General features: G+C 40.0%; 1 protein-coding gene across 2 annotated transcripts in view; it reads left to right on the top strand.

Annotated features, from left to right (window-relative positions):
- Window positions 1-2743: 2743 nt before the first annotated feature.
- RNF24 (ring finger protein 24) overlaps window positions 2744-25427 on the top strand; it is a 72100-nt gene continuing 49416 nt past the window's right edge. The window contains exon 1 of one of the 2 annotated variants that reach the window (XM_033095420.1): window positions 2744-2864. The gene's annotated coding sequence lies outside the window, so the exon portion shown is untranslated. Of the gene's footprint in view, window positions 2865-2911; window positions 3137-25427 lie in introns of those variants that run through there. The other variant, XM_033095422.1, reaches the window with a different exon arrangement.

Raw genomic sequence — 25427 nt, 5'->3', positions numbered from 1 at the left:
TCCAGAAGATAGAGGAGTCTTGAAGGACTTCTGACTACGTGGGTAGGGGCAGCGTTTTCTGAGGCATGGTTTGAGGATAATGAAAATGCTTTGAAGTAAGTATAACATAGAAAGAAGATGGGAGAGGACAGGGGGCAGGGGAGATAGAGAGAAAGAGGGACATCCTCTGAAGTCCTAAACAGTGAAGCCTTTCCTACCCGTCCCTCCATCACATGGAACAAGGGAACATATTAGCTGGGAAAGCTACTACTTCAAGTCCTGGATGCCTGTGTTTGGGGTACCCACCTAAACTGCCCAGACCTTCCGTAATATACCCACATCCCACCCCCATATGCATTTTATCTAGAGAAGGGAGGTAGTTGGGAGTGGAAAGGCAGGGAGTAGAACCTTTTGTATCACTAGACAGATAGGATCATGAACCAGCAGGTGAATCTCCTGGAAATACCAGGAGACCAGAAACTTTGAATTCTCCCCCAATGGGGATAAGGAACAATCCACTACTAGGGACAGAAGGGCAGGATCCTGTCATTTATGTTGTGGAAACTTTGAGGCCAGGTTCTACCTGTCCAGTCCCAAGGGGAGACTTTCTCCCTGACCCCAAAAGGCAGTTGGGCTGGCTGATGACTCAACAAAATTTTCATAAAATGGGTCTCCCTGAAAATAGCAGTTGAGCACAGCCCTACTCTTTACATCCTTGCATTCTCTCTCTCCCTCTCTCTTTTTTCTCTCTGTCCTGATTTTCACTCGAACAAAGGACATGAAGCTGGAGCCACTCCACTCTCTACCCTACAGCGAATTTCTAGCTATGCTTTGTAAACAAACCAAATGAGTTCCCAAACACAGCTCAGCGGAAAGAAGCCACCAGAAGGGAGGAGAAAGAAAAGGGAGCTCAGCCTTTCTCTCCTCTTTGGATCCTCCCTGACCCACCAGGGAACATCTCCTCCCCAAAAACCATTGCACGCTTACTGTGCACCAGGTCTCGAGGAAGCATTGTTCCTACAGTTGAAGATGCTTACCTTCTGGTGGGGAAGAAAAATATGCAAACAAGTAGGAACCCTAAGTATGCCTGGTGCTGAAAGGAAAGTGGGTACAGGGCACAGGTGAGGATTCCAAAAGAAAGACTGTCAACAAGGTGGGGACAGGAAGGAAGACATCATTAAAAAGTGACTTTTGAGTGTTCCTAGATAAGTGTTGCTTTCGTAGTCAAGAGAACAGCAAGAACATTGGCATTAAGCGTGAAACACCATGGTACTGCTCTGGAAATGGCTGGAAAATCAGGGTCAAAGTGCCAAGTGGGGCAGGAAAAGAGACAATGACAAAAATGTGGGCAGGTGTATATATCATGAAAGTTGATTTGCACGAGCATGGATTGAGACGTCAGCAGTAGCCCTGAAGAGAGAATAGGAGGCCTGATTTAGACAGAGTGAGTGGTATGAGCAAATCGGAGTTGAGAAGGCCCTCCTGCCTTGAATGAGAGCTAGGAGGAAAAGGAGAGAAGGGCAAAGGACCCCTGATTAGCAGGGGCATAGGTGTTGACAGGCAACTTTAGAGGAAGAATGGGTCTCCCACACCCTTCCTTTTGCCACACTCTACCTAGCACATGCCTATATCTCACTTGGGGGACTGTGACTATTGGGTAACTTCTTAAGATGTACACTGATGTTAGTCTTTACTTCCCCCTTGCATTGGAGGTTTATGGCTTGCCAAAGCAGAAGGAACTTGCCCGCAGGCACTTTCCATGATGATTTTTGCTTCCCAACATTAAGCCACTGAGCTGTTTATGGTTTATGTGAGGGGGCCTGGAAGGTAGGAGAAGAAAGGAAAACCTCAGAGGGGGACATGTAGACTGAGGGAAAGGGGGGCAATCATTTTGTAAGTCCTAAGCTGTAGTGCCCACACACTCAGCTGAGGAGCCTCAGAGGGGTGGCTGAGGCCTGCAGCAGGCTGAGGCATCACCAAAGATTACTGTGGCCCAAGACTGGCAAAGCCAAGGGTCTGGGAACAGGAGGGTGTCTCTGCAGAACACACTGCCTGCTAAAGAGAACTCCCCAGATCCTTGGAGATGCATTAAACAGATCCTAGGCCTTGGAATTACAGTAAGGGTTGAGCCCCCTAAAACCGAGATCAGTTTCTAGCCTGCCCTGTGGAATGGGATCTGTGGGCTGAAGGGACAAGGTCAATGCAAATAAACAAAGGAATGCATTCTTTGCTTCACACTTCTCTCCACTACCTGGGCAGATTCTGGGTCTCATTCATAACAGAGGTGCCAGCACTCAGCTGAGAGGACCTGCTGCAGGAGAGACAGGTGGAAGAAGCGGGCAGTGTGCACCCTCTCTCCATCAAACAAGTGGGCACTCCTGTGCCCCCAGGGGCTGCAGGCTGGATGCTAGGAAGGAGGTGGCGTTCGAAGGTTTCACTTTTAAAAATGCTTATAGGACGTGCAAAAATACGAAACATATTGAGGCAGTGGGTCTCTCCGCGGCAGGAAAAGTATTAAACAGATTGAGTGAGTGGGTCCATCCTCAACAGCTCCGGCCGTGGGACTTCCCCAGCGGGTGGGGCGGGACTAGGCTGGGCCCGGGAGCAACCGCGCCTGCGTACTGTAGACTCTGAAGCTGCGCCCTCAGCGAGGTGGGCGGGGCTGCCCGGGCATCCGGGTCCCTCACCCCGCCCCCGCTGCATGAATGAGAGGCGCGGCGCCCGCCCCTCCCCCTCCGGGCCCGCCCCTCGCCGGGGGCCGCCGCGCGCAGTCCGCCGCCGCCACCTCAGCGGAGCTCGGTCCCGACGGACGCTCGCCGCCTGCAGCCCGCCGCCCGGCGCTGACGGTCCCGCACGCCCGCCGCCGCCGCCCCCGGCGCTCCCGGGTAAGTGACCCCGCTAGAGCCCGGGCGCCGAGGCCGTCGCCCCTGGGCTAGGGCTTAGATGACAGGGCAGGTCCGGGTTCGGGATGCTGAGGAGACCGCGGGCCCGCGCCAGCCTCCCACACACACACTCGGGGCGCTCCGGCGGGGGGCGGGGAGGAGTGGGACGGCGGCCCTGGGCCAGGAGGGACGCAGAGGAGGGTCAGCCGCGGGCTGGAGGGTGAGTCCCGCACAAAGGGCTGCGCGGGCTGTCACCGGGAGGTCACAGAGGGAAGGTTCGCGACGCCCCGCACGCCCCACTTGCTGATGCGGGGCGTTGGGTCCCCGGGCGTGGGAGGCGGCCGGGAGGTGCTGGAAGGCGAGAACGAGGATGGCGAGGACGGCTGCCTCGGTGTTGGCGATGGGAACGCGCCTCGGGGGCCGCGGCGTGGCAGTGTTTTCCTGGTCCCCATCTGCTCCTCCCCTTTCTTTGTGGCATTTGTCTCGTGCCCGTTTGTCACTGTGTGTATGGATGTGGTCTGGGGTGCGATCTCTGCCGTCGGCTTACTCATTAATGAAAGTCAGGTGGTGGCCTCCAGTCTGTGGGTGGGGGGCGCGCGTGCTTCCACAGGCCATAGAATTAAGGACCCTCCTTTGTTTCCGGAGACCTGGTGTGTGTGTGTGTCCGTCCTATGAAATCATTCGGAGATCATTAAAAGGGATCTGAGGGAAAATGACGTTACTTACCAGACCTTCACCCAATTCTACCTTTGATGTTCTTTCAAACAGTTTTTTTGTTGTCGTTGTTGTTTCTTACAGTAAAACCAGTGGGTTTTGTTCATTGGAAATGTATGTCTATATTCTCATGTATCTGTATAGCTAGAACACTTTGCTTTTGGATTTATTTAACGGTAGTATACTTGTATATATGTACCTGGGAATAGTCCAGTACATGTAGGGCACTGCTTTCTGGGTTTAGTTCATTGGTAGTATGTCTCTATACTCATATACACGTCTATAGAAATACTCCAATATATCTAGGACACTGTTTTCTCAGCTCCTCAGTACAGGCAGATTTTGTTTCTTCCTGCCTCCCTGTTAATAAGAAGGTGGTCCAGCAGGTTCTGTCCACTTCCTTGCTTTTTTTTTTTTCTTAATGCTTTGGCACAGGGTTTTTATTTCATATTACCCTGGCATGTATGCCCTTGCTTTGATCTGAATTTTCCTGTGTTCTGTTGTCTGGTTGTGCATCCCAGCTCAATGGCTCCTCTTACAGGACTACTGGAAAACAGAACACCTTTTATCACTGTCCTCATCCCCAGAGAGAGAGAGAAAGCTCTGCAGGTTCCCACAGACTCTGGCTTGGTCAGTAGGACTGACTGCCTAACTTTGTTGTCTTGGAAAAGTTGTGAAGAGTTACAGTTGATGTGGACCAATTAAAAACAAGCAATTGTGATAGCACCAGCTATTCCTTCCTGTTTCATTTGGACCTTTTTCTCTTTTTAAACCATATTTTATGTTTTAGAAGATAGTTGATTGCATTTTCAGTTTCTTTTTTACCCTTATAATTTTGCAGAGTGATGGGAAATTAGCTGAAGTTGGATTATAAAAAACAGACCTCCCAAATATATTTTTATTATGATTTTGATTCAAAATAGTGATGGTAAAAAATTAGGAGGAGCTTAGTGGATGATATGAATAATTAAATTCGTTCAGTTTTAAAGTTCTCTTAAAGATTGTTTTTTAATCACATGTATTTTAATTCCTGGTAGTTTTCAGTGCAAAATTAAATCTAAACTAAGCAGTCTTCCACAGCATTATTTATATATATTCCCTCTGTTAAAAACATTTGCTTTTAATTTGAAGGGGAAACTTTCCGTTGATTGTATCGAGATCCATTAGTTTTGGTAAAATTCTTACCTTATATTATCATGGTCAAATTCTTTTATTTTAAAAGTTAAAATTAGTAAAAGTTGACTTTTCAATTTGGAGAAGTTTTGGTTTTATGATGTAGAATTTAAATACATGTTTAATATCAATGAATATAACTCAAAATAAGTTAACTTTAAAAACAAGGGCTTCATTAACTTCCTTAACTAGTGTCACTAATATTGAAGCAACCACAATAATTTTATAAACTGCCTGCATCTGATTTTTTTTAAGTGTCCCCTTGAGACAAACCAAAGGGGAAGTCTTAGATAAACAGAGTAATATAACCGGAATTATCACTGAAATAAGCTTGCATAATGTTGCAATATTGTGGAACTTTAATTTTGCAAGAGTGACTTTGCTATTGTTTGAATCAACAAAGGAACCCAGAAAAATCCTGGCCTTGTTATTCAGCATTCTGTTAACCAAAATCTTTACCAACCCATAGCTTAGCATTACCTGTATGTAGTATGATGATTGAAGAAAAAATTCTAAAGTAATTTCTGTATCATCAAAATAGACTAAATTATGTTAAATGCTGTTTTAGTAGTAAATATATTCTTTATATTCATTAGAAATACTAATACTGTTATGTTAGTGATGTTAATAGCATGTATGGTGATACTTAATTACCCCAAACTGGGATACAGTATCCCCTCAACAATGTCTGATAATAAAAAGCAGAATTTTTTTCTATTGAGCATTTTCTGTCAACAGTTGTTTTCTGTTTCAAATGGCAGTATATTCTAAAATCAGCAACAAAGTAAAATTATTATAATGGATTAGCTTCGACTGTATGAAATAGCCTTTTTTTTATTGGGCAGTAGTCAAAAATCAGCTATTTCATATGGTTCAACCACTTTCAACTCTCAGCAGTTCCTTCTAGTATTTACCTTTATCTTTATTTCATTTTAATGTTTAAACTGCTATTTCTTGATTTTTCACCTTTGGATATTATCTGTGGACTTCTGTTTGGGAAGTTGAGGACTTAGTTGTCCCACACAGTTATCCTCCATCCCTCACTCATGCCTGTACTTTATTGGTAGTTCTCAGTTAAGTCAGTATTCAGTAATTATGTGACTGTAACATTGTAAATTGTACCTGTTATTCTCACAATAGCCATGTAGGATACTATTACATTTTCTTTCTTATACAACTTTTATTTCTCCTAAATTAAATAATTGCCTCTTTTGTTTGTTTTTCATTTGCTTAGTTTTCTTGGTACCAGTCACTAATTCCTCCTCAAATTCTATGGCAGAACTAATAATCTCTCAATATTTTCAGGTAATCTCTGTTTCATTTCTGTTTTCCTAGCTGTCATCTAAGACTTCCCTTTGACATCATATTGGGAATTCCCTTGCCTTCTTCCTGTGTTGAATCCTTTATTTCCTGGATTCTGTGTCTCCCTCATTTTTTAGTAGCTTCCTGAGAAAGCTTCCTACAAACTCTGAAGTTCTGTCCTAAATTCAGAAGTTGCATTTTTGGAAATGTCTTCGTTTTACTCTCACACTTGAATGGTGGTTTAGCTGGACATTGAATTCTAGATTAAAAATTTGTGTCCCTCTTTTGAAGGCATTATTCCATTAGCTTTCAGTATTGCTCTTGAGAAATACAATGCCATTCTAATCCCCATTTCCTTTTTCCTCCCACTTTGGAAGATTTTAGGATCGCTTTATCCCTTATGCTCCTGATATTTCAGGATGCTCCTTGAAACATATTTTTCTTTCCTTTTGTTCATGGGACAGATAATATTTTCCAAAATGACTATATGGTATATATGTACACACACACACACACACACACACACACACACACACTCACTGCATCCCACCCAATATGCTATTCTTTATAATGTTGACATGCCTCCATCAAGAGGTGGGGTCTTTGTGTCCTCTCCTTGAACCTGTGCAGACATGAGTGCTCCCCAGAATGTTTGGTCTTGAGCCATGGTTTAGGAGTACAGCTGAATGATCAAGAGCATGCACCTTCTGGGGGCGGGGGGTGGGGGGGAAGGAGGGGAGCGGACGGGAAGGTGGTAGTGGTAATTTTTCATTTTTTACTTTAAAATGGAACGATCACTGGAAATATCAGCACCAGAGAAAGTTTCTTCAAGCAGTGAAACACAGTCACCTCTGGAATCAACATGAAGGCTAGCAGGTGCATTCTTTTAAATCTAGTGTAGGAAGTGACAGAACCATTCGTGACCAAAAAGAAACAATCTTTAAGCTTTGTGATTAAATATGTCATGACTAAGTAGGACAAATATATTATTTGCAAGAATGTCTGTGATGAGAAGATGGAGACAAATGGAGCTATATAGACCACAGCTTGATTGGACATTCTCAGTGACCTTGTTTTTATCTCATAGATACATATTTTTAAAAATAATTATTTACCCATGATTTTTTTCCTACTTACAGCTGCTTTATCCCTCATCTAGCTTTTCCATGAATGCATATGAGTGGCTGAATATTACTGGAGACCTTCAGAGTTGTGACCAAAAATCTGAGTGGGGTCTCAGCACTCACTGCCCAGGAAAGCTGCCAGATTCCTAATAAGATATTTTTACATATACCTATTTAATAAACTTCTCCCCACTCTTTAAACTCATGAGCAGCCCACCCCTCCCCATACTGATAAGCAGGCCTCATACTTCGTTGAGGGTTTAGAAGTTATCAGACAGATATCCCCCTCATTTTCGCCTCACCAAATCGAGAAATCTACTTTCCCTAGGACCCGTGTTTTGTTATCTTCCTATCAGAGGCCAATTCCCCTCCCACCGTATTCCTTCCTCCTCATGCTTACTCAAGACTGGACTCCTGCATTTGTGCCCTCTGTCCTGCATCAGCAGCTCTCCAGAGCACCATTCATGCCAACATACATGCATTCTCTGATATTGCCCCTCTTTGAAAACAGAATAAAAAATTACAACAAACAACTTTTCCCTGACTTCCCATCCATCCCTTCTGTTTACTTTCATGGTTAAATGTCTCAAAAGAGAAGTCTACATTTCCTCCCTACCTCCTATGTAATACTAATTTTGTTGTTGACTGATTTTTCTGTCTCTTACCCCCACTGGAAGGTCAGCTTCAGGAAGACGAGGACCTCATCTGTCTTGTTACCACTATGAGGACAGCAACTGACACAGTACCTTCTCAGCATATGGCCCAAAACGGGCACAACTGACATTTTAAACCTGGTAGAATTAATAGCTCTTTTTAAAAATTTCTAACAAAACCAATTTTCGTTTTTTTTTTTAATTATCACCACTTTTTGCTACACTTAGAGTTGAAAAAAAATATGAAGACAACATTAATCATTAAATTTATCCCTGCATTACATTACATGTCGTTCTTTCATAAGTATAATTTAACATTGGCAATCTTGCACCTGGATTCTGGAGTCAGACTGCTTGGAGTTGAATTCTAGCTCTTTCACTCTTTGCCATGTGACCTCGGCAGGTTTCCTAACCTCTCTGTGTCCTCATCTGCAAGATGGAAATAAGAATAGTACCCGCCTCGGGTCAGGCCCAGTGGCTCAGGTGGTTGGAGCTCTGTGCTCCTAACGCCGAAGGCTGCTGGTTCGATTCCCACATAGGCCAGTGGGCTCTCAACCACAGGGTTGCCAGTTCGGTTCCTCGGGTCCCGCAAGGGATGGTGGGCAGCACCCCTTGCAACTAAGGTTGCACACGGCACCTTGAGCTGAGCTGCCGCTGAGCTCCCGGATGGCTCAGTTGGTTGGAGCGTGTCCTCTCAACCACAAGGTTGCCTGTTGTCTCCCGCAGGGGATGGTGGGCTGCGCCCCCTGCAACTGGCAACAGCAACTGGACCTGGAACTGAGCTGCGCCCTCCACAACTAAGACTGAAAGGACAACAACTTGACTTGGAAAAAAGTCCTGGAAGTACACACTGTTCCCCAATAAAGTCCTGTTAAAAAAAGGAAAGAAAAAAAAAAGAGAGAGAATATACAGATTAAAAAAAGAAGAAGAAGAATAGTACCCACCTCATATGTTTGCTTTGTGGGTCAAATGAGATAACATGTAAAAAGCTAAACTCAGTACTTGGCCTGGGGGTAAATGTAATGAAGAATAATTATAATTATTATTTGCGTAGCTTTCTTCAGTTTCTAACATTTGGTCTGACTTGGTCATTGTACTATTTTGTTCAGAGTACTTACATCTCTCATATATTGGCTGTAAATGTGACTAGGCTATTTTTAGTTTTGTTTTTTCTGATTCCTTGCCTCTCTATTCCCCAGGTTACCCCCACGTGATAGATTGGTAAAATGATCTACAGTTGATACATGAGCACCCTATAGCACTTGCTAGCAATTTGGTCATTTGATAAATCATTTTACTCACTTGATAAAATATTTTTATTTCAAGCCAAGTCCTGGTCTTTGTTTATTTGGCTTGCCCAGGAGTGAGGTTGCTTTTTCATGTTATTCCACATTAAGTTTTCTTATTTCTGGAAATGGAACTTTTAAAACAGCCAATACATCATCAACAGATTTTTTTTTTTTCAAATAGCTATAAGACACTGTTGTTTTCACTGTTACTAGCTAGCTGGGAAGATAAATATATGTAGCAATACAAAGTCCACTCTGAGGGCCACATGAGGGATAAAGACAGGCTCAGGTGAAGTTCAGAGTAAGGAGAGTTATGTCCTGCTAGCCTTAAGGGATTCTTACAACTTTTCTGCATGTTAAATTGTTGTAGTCTATTCCCTTATTATTTGTCTGGATTTTTATTTTGAAAGTTTGCTTAATAATCATGGGAATAGTTTAGATTTTTAAAGTTGATAATACACAAGCTACAATTGAGAGCAGTTTTGAATTTTAGAAATGTTTCTTGAAGTAATTAACTTAGCAGTTACTCTGTCTCTTTTCTTATCAAGGTAGGCAGTGGGGACTCCTCCAATTATCTGAGCATTTCAGACATCAGAGTGTAGAGTTGAGTAAATTTAGGGTTCAAAAGGAATGCCAGATGGTTTGAAAGGAATTGTGAGCATTCCAACTAGTGCAGTGCATTGAAAGCCAGCTGGCTGAGCCTCGCCTGCTCTGGAGATAGGAACCAGACACTGTTGCATGCCAGCTGGACCAGGAGTAGCTGGCCAGTGGCCTTACTTTGGTTGGCCATTCCTGGGAAAACCAGCTTGGGCCCTCCATCTGCCCTAAGAACCATCTGACAACAGAGAGTTGCTCTGCAACTCCACCGGGCTCTAGGGAGTTGGAGCAGCCTGAGTGGCAAGGAAAGGAAGCCACTTTTGAGATAGTGTTCCAAGTGGACCTCACATTGAGTTGTGAACTTGCTCTGGAAAAGTGTCGTGCAACTTGAATGTTTATGGATTCAATGCTTTTAGGTATATTAGAGTTGCTTACTGCTAAACTGTCTATAGTGGATGTTTTTATATTGTAAATAACTTTCAGTTTACCTGCTTTCAAAGTTCCTGCTTTCATTTATTGACTTTTCTTAAAATGAGGTTTGCCTGTTCTTTTCATTCTCTTCTAAAGTTCTGGTCATTTGGATCAGTAAAAATTTTCCTCTGATTACAAAGTTTGCTCCTATATAAACCATGGGCTTCTGTCTCATTTTGTCAGTTATTTATGTTTTCCTAACTAAACGTGTTTGTGTCAGATACAGTTCTTCCTTTAGCAGACTTAATGTCTTAATAATTGAACTGAGAACAAAAGAACTGCAGGTATAATGAGCATTCATTTCATTTGATGACAATGTTTATTGAATTCTTAGAATTAATAACTTCACAGTTATCAGTATGCTGTATGTTGCCTTTAAAAAAACTTTTTTTTCGAATGTGGAGATTGAATGGTGCTCTATCATCCATTACCTATGTTTATTAATTTCATCTAAGCAAACCACAAAGTTATGAACTACGTGTATCTCTTTATTGTTCTCTCCCAACTCTGAGCATGAAAAATTATGCTCAGTGTTGTAAACTTGAGATAGAATCTAGGTATTGTATCCAAATAGGCTCTTCATCTTAGACTGAAAGAAAAAGTTTGGCAGATGATGAAATACCAAAAATGAGCTAATGTAGTTTATGGGAAATGGGTGGGAAGGGATGGATGTCAAAGGTGGAGGCTTTCATTCTATTCCTTTAGCGCAAAAGAATTGCAAAACTTCTTCAGAAATATGTTGGAAATCTCATGCTTAGCTATAATTAAATAAAAATTTTTGCTTAAACTTATTGTCCCTGAAAATAGGGCAGAAGGAATTTTTGTGGTAGTGAGAAAGATATTTTCTAAAAATCATAGAACAGTTTATCAGTAGCCAGTAGCAACAGTGTGTGTACCCAGAAAATCATCTTTCACCTTAGCTAACCTATACTAAAAACCTTTTATGCCAGTAGCTTTAAAACAGGAGGCTAAAGAAGTAACTTGTTCGGGTTCCACAAGGTCAGGTTTAGAACCCAAGTCTTCATCCTCCAACCCACCACATAGCACAGGTGATTTTGCCACCTTTCACAAGAATATGGCTCTCCACTATCCTGCACTGGCACTTTTGAAGACTATGATAAGGAAAATTCAGAGACTGTTGCAAAAAATAGTGGAGAATAAGGAGAAATTAAGCGAGCATCTACATTCTGATGCTCTGGAAGTAATTAATCATTATAAAACTATTGCAGTAAATAAAAATGACTCACCGGTATTAGAATGGGACAAAGGAGCTGTATAGTTTCCTGAGGTTGCCATACGAATTACCACTAAATTGATGACCTGAAACAACAGAAATGTATTCTCTCACAGTTCTGGAGGCCAGAAATCTGAAATCAGAGTGCCAGCTGCGCTGCTGCACTCCCTTGAAAGACGCTAGGAGAGAATCCTTTTTGGCTTCTTCCAGCTTTTGGTGGCTCCACACATTCTTTAGCTTTTGGCTACATTACTCCAATCTCTGCTCATGTCTTCACATGGCCCTCTGCTCTTTCTCTCTTTAATAAAGACACTGTCTTTTAGGGATTTGGGTCTGGATAACCCAAAATGATTTCATCTCCAGATCCTTAACTTAATTACTTCTGCAAAGACTCTTTTTCTAAATAAGGTCACATTCACAGGTTCCTGGGGTTAAGACATGGACATATCTTTTGGGGAGCTACCATTCAACCCACTACACATGGTAAGAACTTCCTTGGTGATACTTTCATTTTGACTGCTGTATCACACAGAATCCCAGATTAGACACGTATTTGATAGACCATGATACAAACTAGAGAAAAGTATTGAAGTATAGAAGGACCTAAGACTGAAGTTCAGAGGGAGGTTTTGGGATCAAGGAAGGTTTCGTGGAGGTTGCATTGCTTGTGAAAGATCATGAGGGATAGACAGACTTTTATCAGATGGTTGGGGTCGCCTAGAATATGCCGATAGTGGTAGTTGCAAAGATAGGGGGCCATCTTCAGGGAACCACAGCTAATACGTTTGACTAAAGTGTGGTACTTAGAGAAATAGTGGCGAATGGGGTTGAAAAGTCCTAGCCAATTCATGGGAGGCTTGTGGTGTTGAGTTGATGAATTTGTACTTTCTTTAGATTGCTTATCTATGAAAACACTGTATTACAGAGGTTTCCAACAGGGGCCTTCAGAACTATGATAAAATCCTTTAAAATATGTAGATTTTTCTTTTCTATAGCAAAATTTTCAGACGGGTCCATAACCCTAAAAAAAGGTTAAGAAACACTGCTCTATTAAAAATAAAATTTTTTTTAATATTTTTTTTCTTTTTTTTTTTAAAGATTTTATTGGGGAAGGGGAACAGGACTTTATTGGGCAACAGTGTGTGCTTCCAGGCCTTGTTGCCAAGTCAAGTTGTTGTCCTTTCTATCTTAGTTGTGGAGGGCACAGCTCAACTCCAGATCCCGTTGCCCTTTCTAGTTGCAGGGGGTGCAGCCCACCATCCCATATGGGAATTGAACCAGCAACCTTGTTGCTGAGAGCTTGCGCTCTAATCAGCTGAGCCATCCGGCCACCCCTCCGGAGGCTCAGCAGCAGCTCGTTGTCTTCAGTTTAGTTGTGGAGGGCGCAGCTCGCTGGCCCATGTGGGAATCGAACTGGCAACCCTGTTGTTCAGAGCTCACGCTCTAAACAAGTGAGCCATCCGTCTGCCCAAAAATAAAATGTTTTATGCTTTGAAGATTATTGATTTTCTGTTTACTTCCTGATTATTGATTTTCTGGAAGATTATTGATTTTCTGTTTGGTTTACTTCGAACTACTTGGAAGATAATTAGAAAATGGAGTTCCAAAGATCTTTCGTCAGCACTATCTGTGGAATACATTATAAATGTTACATACTAAACGTTAAAATACTCTTTCAGGAGGGATGTGAAGTAGATCCTGGGTTCTTAGAAAACTGATCAAATGACCACACACACACACACACACACACACACACACACACTCACACACTCACACACCAGCATTCAGTTAAAAATGCAGCTGTGACCTCTGTTTTCTGTATTTTAATATTCTCTATTTCAGTTCTCTACCACCATTCATTTAGAACTCCAGAATTATATACAATCATGACACAGTTCTGAAGGGAGAAAGTGGGCAGCTACATTTCTAAAAGTTTTTTAAAATATGTTCTGTAAAACTGCCTGTTCTGTACGGTGGGTTTTCAGTGGAATATACATTAGGAGTAAAACAGTATATTTATATAGCTGTCTTACCGTTTTAGTCCAATTCGGCTGCTATAACAAAATACCATAGCCTGGGTGTCTTATCAACAACAAAACTTTCTCACAGTTCTGGAGTCTGGGACGTCAAAGGTCAAGGCCCTGTCAGATTCCATGTCTGGTGAGGGCCCACTTCCTGGTACATAGACTGCACTTTTTGCTGTGTCCTCACATGGTAGAAGGGATGGGGAATCTATCTGGAGCCTCTTTTATAAGGGCACTAATCCCATTCATGGGGGCTCCACCCTTACGACCTCATCACCTCCAGATATCACACTGAGATTTAGGTTTCAGTATATGAATTTGGGGGCAACACAAACCGTCAGTCTATAGTACTGACCATATGATACAAGGAGAACAATTTATGTTTTCCATATACCTCACTCAATTTCTAAATAATCAACTGCCATGTTAATTTTTTCATCGATCTGTTTATTTTCTACCTGTGATTAATATTGCTTAATAGGTTTTACCTGTACTTTCTCTTCTAGTGAGATTCTTTCTATTATTATAAAAAATTGTAAATACACTCAAAAATAAAGAGATAGTACAACACACTCCCATATGCCCATCACTCAGATTCAACATTTATCAAGATTTTTCCATGTATTTCATTTATCCTTTTTTCTTTCACCTTCTTTGCTGAGGTGTTTTAAAGAAAATCCTAGGCATTTATGTACATATACCCTGACATACTTCTATATGCATCTCTAAAATATAAAGATGTTCTCTTATAGAACCAAAATGCCATTTCACACCTAATAAAATTAACACTCCTTGGTATCATCTAATAGCTAGACCCTATTCAGACTTGCCCAATTGTCTCAAGAATATCTTTTTTAGATATGGTCTGTTCACAGTGGGATTGTCTCTCATGTCTATTTTGATCTAGGGCATTTTCTCCCCTCTTCCTCTCTCCCCACGTTTTTGTGTGTGTCATGAACTAGTTACAGCAATCGGGTCAGTAGTCCTGTGGAACGTCTCACATTTGCGATTTGTCTGTTTGCTTCATCACGGTGTCAACTTTGTTGCTATGTTCCCTGTATTTCCTAAAAATGGAAGTTAGCTCTAGAGGCTTGAATAAAACCAGATTTAAGTTTTTTGGCAAGAATGCGTAGGAGGTGCTTATAGAGACACACCTGGTGTGTCTGGCTACCCTACTTCTTGAGAGGCTCAAAGACTCCACTGATGGTTGTGTTAGTATCATTTATTGCATCCATTGTGGCAAAATGGTGATTTTCTTATTCTGTCATCTCTTCTCTTCTTATGAGCAGGAATTCTGTAAAGAAAACCTTTACCTCATCAACTAGGGGTTACCCTGAAATACATTTTGTATGAAAGACTGCCAAGTAAGTTGATACTGCTGTGTTCTTGATAAAAGATAATGAGTTTGAATCAAAATAAAAGGAATTGAATTTACCTTTTGTTTTAATGAGTAGTACAGTAAAATTCTAAGTACTGCAGCAAAAGGTGAATGAGTGCTTTTCTTTTTACAATTGAGATGTGTATGCCAATTGCTCTGAAAGTTAAAGGTGGAGATATCTGAAAGCCTTTTGTAGGCTAGAATTCAGCAGTGGAGAGGAAAGAGTACTAGATTAGTATTAAAAAATTGTGAGATTTCCAGTTAATTTGGCCCAGCCCTGAATGGCTGATCCATTCATTCTAAATACACTGGGGTGTTTGTGTGTGTGTCCCCAAAATAAATATTGTCACTGTTTTCATGAAATTGTGTATAGACAAAAGAAATCAAGATTATATGCTATAGAATTAATGCTTAAATATCTTTAAAGGTAGGGAGACTTCTCCGTTGAATATCATTCTTTTTATTTAAATTGTACTTTATAGGAGAGTCCCATGATCATAGTTTCTCATAATACCTCTTGTTTAACTTCATTTATGGAATAAAATTATGCTAAATAAAGCCTTATTTGTCCTCAATCTTAACGTTGAGCCAGTCTTTTTTTAATTTATCTTCTGAATGTGTTTATTCTGGGGAAAGTAAACTTGATATGAAATGAAAATTAAACAGGTCACTGTTCTTAGTGGCCATCCCTAGACAGCCTCTAATCATATTATTTGAGAAGGCCATTAAAAGTATGTGCTAGTGTGGTTTCTCCTTAGGGCAAACCCTTGGTACAATTATGCTGTTTATTTAAAAATAATAATACCCTGGGTCTTTTCTGAAAGATAAAGAATGCCATTATAAAGGAATGCCTCAAAAGACCAGAGATAAGATCAGTATACTTATTTTTAGTTCCTTGAGCTACACATAAAAGTTGATTATTCCTCATCAGTACTCTACAATGGTTTTAGTGCTGCAAATTACATTTTCCTACCTGTTGAATTGAACAGATGCATGTAAAACACCTACTACGTACAAGTCATTATGCTAGGTGCTGAGTAGTAGGGTTGCTTTCATTATTCGACAGAAGATAGAAAGAGCCCTCTAGGAATTGTGTTTCAGCTGTGTTGCTGCCTCACCCTCAGTTAGTGTAGCCAATAGCCCCTGGCCTTGGGTCCCATGGTGTAGCCCTTGTCCTGTTTTCTTGTTTCCTTGCTGTGTGGGCTGGAGCACAGGGATTGGTGGGGTTGAAGCTCTGCTCTTTGGAGGCCACAAAGCTTGTACGTTCTCCTTTTTTTTCCTCTGCCAGAAACAAGGGTGATTTTTGTCTTTTTAGGGATATTTCAATTATTTCATCTAGTATGCTGCTTGGATGTACTGTCTTTATTCATGTCAATACATATTTATTGAGTATCTTTTAAGTGCCAGGTATTGTTCAGTCTGAATTTATAGAAATTCCACATCCTGTGGTAAGAAACTTGTTTCTTATTTAATGAAGTTTAATGAAAAGTTAAAACCACCACATTGAATGAAGTTAAGGTACAGTTTACTTCTGAATTTATTAGATTTGAGGTTTTAATTTTAGTATTCTTCTCACATTTTACACATGATCTGACTTAAAAGTACCTGTAAAGCTGAAGAAAACTGGCTCCTCATGAAGAATTTCAGGACTTTCTTCAAGCTAAGATAACTAACCACAAATATAATAAAATCAGTGGAGCCCACATTTAGATTTTATTCAGACTAACTTCCAACTCAGAAAAACTTAAGCATATATTTTTGCACCATAAGTTACAAGTTTATTTTGATAAAGGCAAAAAAGAAGTCGGGTGATGTAGGGAAAAGCATGTGGAATTTGACTTAAGTTCTGGCCCTACTATCTGTTAACGCTGAGGCCTTGATGAGTCCCTGCCTCTTAGCCTCAAATAGGGGTAATTATAATGGAATGCTTCAGAGTTACTGAATGTATTATAGTTGAACAACTTCAGAGTTAGTGTGAGTGTAGTTCATCTCCTTTAATAACGTGTTGTTGTTAGGCAAGGGATGGGACAATGAAAGAGTGCACACAAAATAATCTCTGCTCCATCTCAGTTCGCTGCTTTTCATAACTATGAGACTAGTTACACGGCCAGCGTAGCCCGGCTGCTGAGCTGCGGCTGGTCAAACAATATAAAACGTTGTGACTACTTAACTACACTACAAACTTTTTTACCTTTTTAGGAGATTGTAGATATATCATTTTTGATGGTTGTCTTAAGTCTGTTCTCTCCCTCCCGTTTTTTTAAACAGCTTTATTGAGATATAGTTTATATCCCATATAGTCCACTCATTTAAAGTGTACAATGCACTGGCTTTTGGTATATTCACAGAGTTGTGCATACTTTAACACAATCAATTTTTGAACTTTTTAAATCGTTATCCCAAAAAGAAATCCTACTGCCCTAGCCATCACTCCCCAATCCTCCCCGCTTCCCTGCCCTAAGCAATCACTAACTTACTCTGTCTCTGTAGATTTGCCTATTCTAGGCCTTTCATGTAATGAAATCATACAATATGTAGTCCTTTGTGGTTGGCTTCTTTTACCTAGCATATTTTCAAGGTCTATCTATGTTCCCTTTTTGTCATATTAAGATTCTTAGAGGCACACTGACCTATCCTATAGAAAGAAGAAATGAAATGACTTTTTTAAAATAAAGAAAGTTGGCTGGTGTCCCATGACTGGTTGTTAGTCACAAAGATGAGAAAAACCCTATAAACAGTTACTGTAGCTGCAAACCAAAGAATGGTGTTCCGGTATAGAATGTGGAAAAGATTCATGTCATTGTATACATGAATAATGTCATGATTGTTGGTACATCTTTCAGTATGGATAGTGTAACTCTACTGGACTATTGTAACTAAAACTGTTGCCCCACTGTCATTTTTATTTGCTAGTTTCCTCTTGTAGCTAATTTTCCTGCTGAGTGTTCTGCATAACTCAGATATATTGTATGATACCTATAGTTACATGCTGCATTTTTTATTTTTATGTGAGCCTGATGAGCTAAATGCTAGGTATTTTATTTGGAGATAAATAGTGATTATGTATTAGTACAAATGAGTTGTTGGAAACAGGATACATGTAAGTACAATCCTCAGAGCATATTCCTTATTTGTGGCTATAGTTTTATTTTTATTTTTTTTTATTTTATTTTTTTTTTTAAGATTTTATTGGGGAAGGGGAACAGGACTTTATTGGGGAACAGTGTGTACTTCCAGGACTTTTTTCCAAGTCAAGTTGTTGTCCTTTCAGTCTTAGTTGTGGAGGGTGCAGCTCAGCTCCAGGTCCAGTTGCCATTGCTACTTGCAGGGGGCGCAGCCCACCATCACTTATGGGAGTCTAACCAGCAACCTTGGGGTTGAGAGGATGTGCTCCAACCAACTGAGCCATCCGGGAGCTCAGCGGCAGCTCAGCTCAAGGTGCCGTGTTCAATCTTAGTTGCAGGGGGTGCAGCCCACCATCCCTTGCCGGAGTTGAGGAGTTGAACTGGCAACCTTGTGGTTGAGAGCCCACGCTCCGACCAACTGAGCCATCAGGCCACCCGGGAGCTGAGCGGCAGCTGATTGACTTCATTCTAGTTGTGAAGGGCACAGCTCGCTCGCCCATGTGGGAATCGAAACAACAGTCCCGTTGCCCAGAGCGTGTGCTCTAACCAACTGAGCCACCCATCTGCCCCTGTAGTTTTGTTTTTTAAAAGGCAGCCTTTGACTTTGAAAAACTCAGATTCTCTGTGCCTCAGGCTCTTCCTCTGTAAAGTGGGGCACTTGGACTCGTATTTAATTAGTGCTGATCATCTTTAACTCTATGGTTCTGTGAAGATAATTGGTAAATGTATTACTGATGGTCCCAGACTACTTCCTGCATCACATCGAGACGATTGCACTGTAATGGTGGATTTCCTGTGTTCTAATTAGTTATCTAATGTGTCATGACAGAAGGCTAATGGTATGTATAGTCTTAGCAAAAATCATATTTTTCTGAACTAGAGTTAGGATCCATGGTCTGATATTCCAAATGGTCTGTTAATACAAAATAATTTAAAATAGTATTCACCTAGAACATCAGTATATTTGACAAATGGGTTCAGGTGTTAGTGACAGAAAACCCAAAACAACAAGTAGTTTAAAACAAGATTAAAATTTATTACATGAAAGATGGCCCAGGTTTGGTATGGAGCTTCCTGGCATCACAGACCTTTTACCAATTATCTCCTTTTCCCTCTTTGCACTTTACCCTCCTTTTGGAGAGTATTATTGAGCAAGGTGAGAACCGTATCCTTATTGGGCAAGATGGTTGTATACATATTACAGGGAGCAGGGTGCAGAAAGGGATGAAGCAGAAAGTAGAAGGCACCTTCAGTGCTCTGTCAAGCATGATTCCTGGACACTTCCATGTGCACCTCTCACATTGGCTATAACTGAGACGTGTGGCCATTCACAGCTTCAAGAAAGCTGGAAAGTACAGACATGTGCCCCGCAAAAAATTCTAATTCAGGGGAAGAAATGGAGAAAAGACATTGGGGTGTGGAGAGTCCCTGCTACAATCTGGCTAATGATAAAAAGGGAAAATGAAGGAGTATTTGCCTTTTTATCTCTTCCACTAAAGAAAGAAGATTCTGTGTTTATAGGAGCTGATACTGGTTCTCTAAATGGAAATGTCCTTTTAGAAGAGAAGAGCTTACAACATAATGGAAACATCTCTTTTAAGAATATGTCATTCTCTTTTCTGTAATGGGGTTAATGCATGGGATCTTCCAAGAGAGAACTGCTAGATATAGTTCTTAGTTTGAATTCATGAGTTGATATTATGATTTATGAGAGCCAGCCTCTTGTGTGTTTAGTTAGTGTGAATTGTTTCCACTGAGCTCAGTAGCTCCTGGGGAAAGTGATCAAGCAGAGAATAGACACAATCCTAGATGTACAGTGACCATACTGGGAACATACACCTTGTAAGGCTTCATCTGACCTAAACAACCCATGTTCGATTTCTGATCTTGAGGGAGGAAAAAAAATCACAAACTTGTATAGTCTTTAACATATCTATCTATAAAATAAAATAATAGTGCTTTGCATGATGAAGATTAGTAGTGGTCTTGAAAAACGTTTTTATATAGGAAAGAGCTTCCAGGGCTAATGATATGGCAAGCCTTGACTCAAAAACCCATTGAGAGGAAAATTATTCACTGTTCTGGAATGTTGTGACCTTTTCAGAATTTTTGAAAATCGGCAGAATCAGACTCACCCACCAGAATTTTAAATTGAAATAACATTTCATCTGAGCCATTGTCTCAGCTGTTCCATTGTCTGCCTAAAATCTTCTTAAGGATGAACTCTTCCCGTATCTTTCGTAAAAGAACCAAGTAGTCCCAGTAAACAAAGGAAAGACTTTGAGGCCATGCCTAGGACTCTGATATTTAGAAACAAGTTGATTTTAACCAGTGTTAAACTACCGGGCAGCCTGCACACTTTGCTGGATTCATAGCTATTTGAGGTTTGCTGAGTTAGTTGTGAGTATCTTAGATACTGTTTTATGACTATAGAATTCTGCTACAATAAAATAAGATCCAAAAATCTGATAAGCTTTTGATTTACACAGATTAGCCATCTGGAAATTGTTGTTGAACAAATGTAGCTAAACTAATGCCTGTTTTTCAAAAGTCCCTTCTCTGAGTCACTTAAGCAAGGAGTCACTTATGGCCCAGGCTCAGAGATTTGGATCTGAACCAGAGCGGCCCAGGGAGATGTGTCCCAGGCTCAAATTATCCCTGACTCAGGAAAATTCAGACACTAACCTAAATGCCAGCCTCGCACCAAAGAACCAAAAGACCCTGATGATGACGAGTCCTTCTATCTGCCAGGCACAGCCCCCACAGACAGATGTTACTATCCTCGTTTTACACTTGAGGAAACTGAGACTGCCTACAGCCTTACTGGCGGGAGTGGCTGATGAGCTCAAGTCTGCAGTTAATGCCTCTGCTATGGCATCATCTCCGCGGAGCCCTCTGACTTCCCTCATTTCCTGGATGATGAATTTCTAAGCCACAGAGACATTGTTTTCTCTCATTTTCACAGCTGTATTTTTTCATTTGTTAGCTTGTTCTCATTTTACCACTCTAGAAGTACTCGTGATTTACTAAACTTCCTTGTTTCAGTTTCAGTGTGTACAGTTTATGCCTTCTAATCTTTCCTCTTCAGGGATTCTAAGCTCCTGTAGGAATTTGAAAAAACAGTACCTTTTCTGTTAATTGAGAATTCCCCAGTAACGTCTTACAATTAATATGCTCAACCTAGAACCCTCAAGAATGGGAGGTAACCTGCTGAGGTTTATAAAGGACCCTCTTACCACTTCTCATAAAATAAGTTGAACAGGGTCTAGACTTGACACTTTCCCAAGGGTCTAGGGTTTGAACTAGAATCACTGACAGCTCAGCGACTTTTTTGCTAAAATTTAGAAAAAGAGGTCTATATGTAGAGGAAATTCAGTACTTTCTAATAACCCTTTGTTATACTTGAGTTTAGTTATCAAGTTACCCAGTCTGTATAGACTGAACAAATTCAAGTCCTTTAATTTAAAAGCAAATTAATCTTTCATGGCTGCTCCATTAAACGGAGTCATACTGATTTCTGTCTGGTACGGTGTGCTTTTCCAGGGAGTAATATCTGATTGTTGATTTATTTTCTATGGAAAGGTATTTTAAATACAATTGACCTATCTAGATTATCATAGCGAACTCTTTCTTCCCTTTGTTTAAAGAGCAGCTCTTTCTTCTGTCTTTAGGGCCACTCTGGCTCTTTATTTCAGGATGTTTTCTTGGTTATCACATATACCCAGGAATTCCCAGGGTGGATTTTCAGTATTGAAAGCTGTTTCCAGAGATGCCATGGCATTTTAAGAATAAAATAAACCTTTATTAATTTTAATTTAAAAGACACAGTTCTGTGTTACAAATTGGAGAAGACAAAGAGCCATAACTAAATATGATGTGGGATCTTGAATTGGATCCTAGAAAAGAAAAAGAACACTAGTAGAAAAACTGATGAAATTTAAATGAAGTCTACAGTTTAGTTAATAGTATTGTACCAATGTTGATTTCCTGTTATTGTACTATGGTTGTGTAAGATTTTAACATTAAAGGAAGTTAGGTGAAAGGTATATGGGAACTCATACAACTTTTCTGTAAATTTAAAATTATTTCAAAATTAAAACTTTAAACACACACACACACACACACACACACACACACATACACACTGTTCCAGATTGTTTGGAAATCATGGTATTGGCCTTTCTTGAGGCTCTCTAGGGCAAAGAAGATGACCCAGGATGCATCAGCACACTCACTGCCCACAGCAAGCAGTGACAGAAATTGTTTCACTTGTGCATCATTCAAACACCGCCAGTCTGGTGTCAGCTTCGTTAGGTCCATGGAAGGCAGCAGGATCTCATGGGAAGAGCAGGACATTTGGATTCAGTCGTGGGTTTCAGTCCCTCTTCTACCCTTCACTGGTAGTTTAAGTTTGAGCAGCCAACTTGACCAAATTTCTGAGTCTCAATTTCTTCATTTGAATATGGAGGGGTATAATACCCACCCCATGGTGATTATAAGGATTAAATGGAATTTCCATATGTGAATGTTAGTCATAAACTCTAAAACTCAGAATGTTCATTTTGATTAATATTCTAAAGAATTGTTTGAAGGAAAAAAAAAAGATTACCCAATTTCGGAAATTATACAAATACGTACGTTATGTTAGGCTGGATCTCCCGAGGTGATTTTTCCTAGATTAATTGTATTGCTGCATTGAATGCAATCAAAATCCATAGGTGATATATTTATAATTATATTTATGATGTTTTGAATCTTTTATCATTAGCACTGTGAACTTGAACCAGTATGAAAGCAGTAAGCTGAACATTATAGTCGATTTAATACAGAGATATTACATGCACAGTTTTACTTATTTAAGCCAGTGTCTAGCCCTTTTACTTTGGATTTAGAATTTCAAATATGAAAGCCCTATATTGATTAGTTTTTCTGAAATTTAAAGCCAAAGCCTTCAATGGAATCCATGGAGTTATTTTCAGAAGACACCCTAGAAAGACATATGTTCAATCTACCAATTATGTGAGACTTATAGCTTGTATTTTGTTCCCAAGAGTAAAGTATTCTATAACTAATTGAAAACAGGAACCCCAGTCAAAATATTTAAGTTGTGCTACCAATTGTGGTGAAATTTCATTTATTTAATTTTATCCCTGCGAGATATAAAGTTGATTCTAAGTCCATATTTCAGATGGTTAAATGCTCTGTTTTCAGTGCCTGGTGAAGGGCAGCTTCAACTAGATCTTAATTATTTTTGTTGCTGTGTCTGCTGTCTATTGATGTAGCTGCTTCACCAAAACATCCACACATAGATCAGTCAGGTTCTTTTTCCAAAATCCCAATCTAAAGCCAAGACCAAAAGAGATCAAAGAAATAGAAGGTCTTCTAGTAAAGTCAGAGCTGCTCATCAGTAGTCCTCAAGTGTTTAGCTTTGAACAAAGAGAACTATGAAAAAGACTAATTGTTACTGAGTTGGTAAAATGAATGAGTAAAATCTTTGTTATCCTCATGGAATGCATTTTCCAATTCAGTAAAAAGTCGTTTATTAGGAATAGATGGAAACTTCCTTAGAGAGACAGAGAGAGAGAGAGAGAGAGAGAGAGAGAGAGAGAGAGAGAGAGAGAGAGAATGTGTGTCAAGCTACATACATCCTATTTACGGACGAAGCAGCAATCTCCTTAGATTAGGAATAAGACAAGAATGTCCATTAACATTTTTAACGTTTTTCTATAGATATTAGACAACGCAGAAAAGAAACTATATATAACTGTAAAGGGGGAATTAAAATCAAATCATCATTTATTACCTTATCTAAGTAAATGTTGATTTAAGACAGCTATAGGATATTTATGAAATATCTATTAATGCTTGTGGAAAATTTTCCTCACCAAGTCTACCCAGAAAAGGCCAGGGTTTTCAACTAAATCTTTTATATAAGAACCAAATTTGAAAAATCCTTACAAACACCACAGGGAACTTTTTTCTATTTCCATTTACAATTAAGTTTTTATTTTATTCTCTTGAATGAGTAATAGTGCACATGCTATAAAATACCAAAGGTATTATACACAAGTATTCAGTGAAAAGTTAGTGTCCGCCCAGCCCTGTTGAGGCAATCACCGGTACCAGTTCTGATGTATCCTTACAGAAACTTCTTAGGCATATGCAAAGCTAGCGTCTCTCTTAATTCCTTTTACATTTGGTAACGTGCCACATATATTGTTCTGTACCTTGGTTTTGTTTTGTTTATTTAGCAATGTTATCATGGGAACTGTGCCAAGTCAGCACATATATGGATCTATAACTTTTTTTTAACAACTGCAAAATATTAGTTTATGGCGATATATATGATTTCACCAGTTACATTATTTAGGTTGTTCCAAACTTTTGCTATTATAAGTAAGGCTGCAAAGAAGACCCTGATACATATTTGTCTTTGAGTACACATGCAAGCACATTTGAAAGATAAATTCCTACATGTGGACTTGCTGGGTCAGTGGTAAGTCTGTGTAATTTTGCTAAGTTGCCCTCATGGAGGCCGACAGTTTTACTAATTGACAGTAATGTGTAAGAGTGCTTTCTTCTACTAATGGGTAATATCAACCTTATGACCAATTAGATTCCCATATGGATTTGGGCTCTTCAACTTTCTTGTATCCACTAGGATAAGATAGGTTATTACACAGTAAGAAACAACCTCAAAATCTTAGTGGCTTATGACAGCAAAAATTTCTTTCTTTTTGGTACATGTCCATCAAGGGTTGGCTGGGAGCTCTGCTTCATGTTTCTTCACTTAGGCTAACAGGGCAATAATCAAAAACTTAGGCTAACAGGGCAATCATCTTGAACATTGCCGGTTGCCCTGGCTAAGGGAAAGGGCCCTGCAAGAGTCTCACACCATAAATCAAATGTTCAACCTGGAAATGACCGACATCAATTCCTTTTACAACTCACTGACGAGTATTTGTCACAAAGCTCCACCTACTATTAGGGGGCCAGGAAATCTGGTCATACATGTGCACAGAAGATGGAAAGCTGAAAATATTTGGCAAACAGCAGCTATGACTAACTACCACATCTCTTCTGTCCTGTTATCTATCTTTTCAGTTCATGTGGTAGTAACACAGTTTTTCTTTTTCGGAAAATTTCTATTATCTCATTTTCATTTTCCCTATTGAACTAAAATTAGCTTCTTTAATAGCCATCGTCCTACCTCCAGAAAAAGCAAAATTCTGTCAGCATCTTTTTTATTCTGTCTGCATTAGATTTATAGATTTAAGGAAAATTGACATCTTTATATTAATATTACTGAGTTTTCACAACTAAGAAAACTCATCTTTTGTATCATTCATCTTTTCTTAAGGTAAATTGTGTATATTTATTATATTAACAAGTATTTTTTGTTCTTTTAGTGGTATTCTTTTTTATTTTACTATCACCTGCAAATAATGATAATTTAAATCCTTTTTTACAACCAGGTTTGGT

Source organism: Rhinolophus ferrumequinum, chromosome 23, assembly GCF_004115265.2.
Source record: "Rhinolophus ferrumequinum isolate MPI-CBG mRhiFer1 chromosome 23, mRhiFer1_v1.p, whole genome shotgun sequence".
NCBI classification, from domain to species: Eukaryota; Metazoa; Chordata; class Mammalia; order Chiroptera; family Rhinolophidae; genus Rhinolophus; species Rhinolophus ferrumequinum.
Note: the sequence above shows the minus strand (reverse complement) of the source record. Positions and strands in the feature narration are given on the sequence as shown.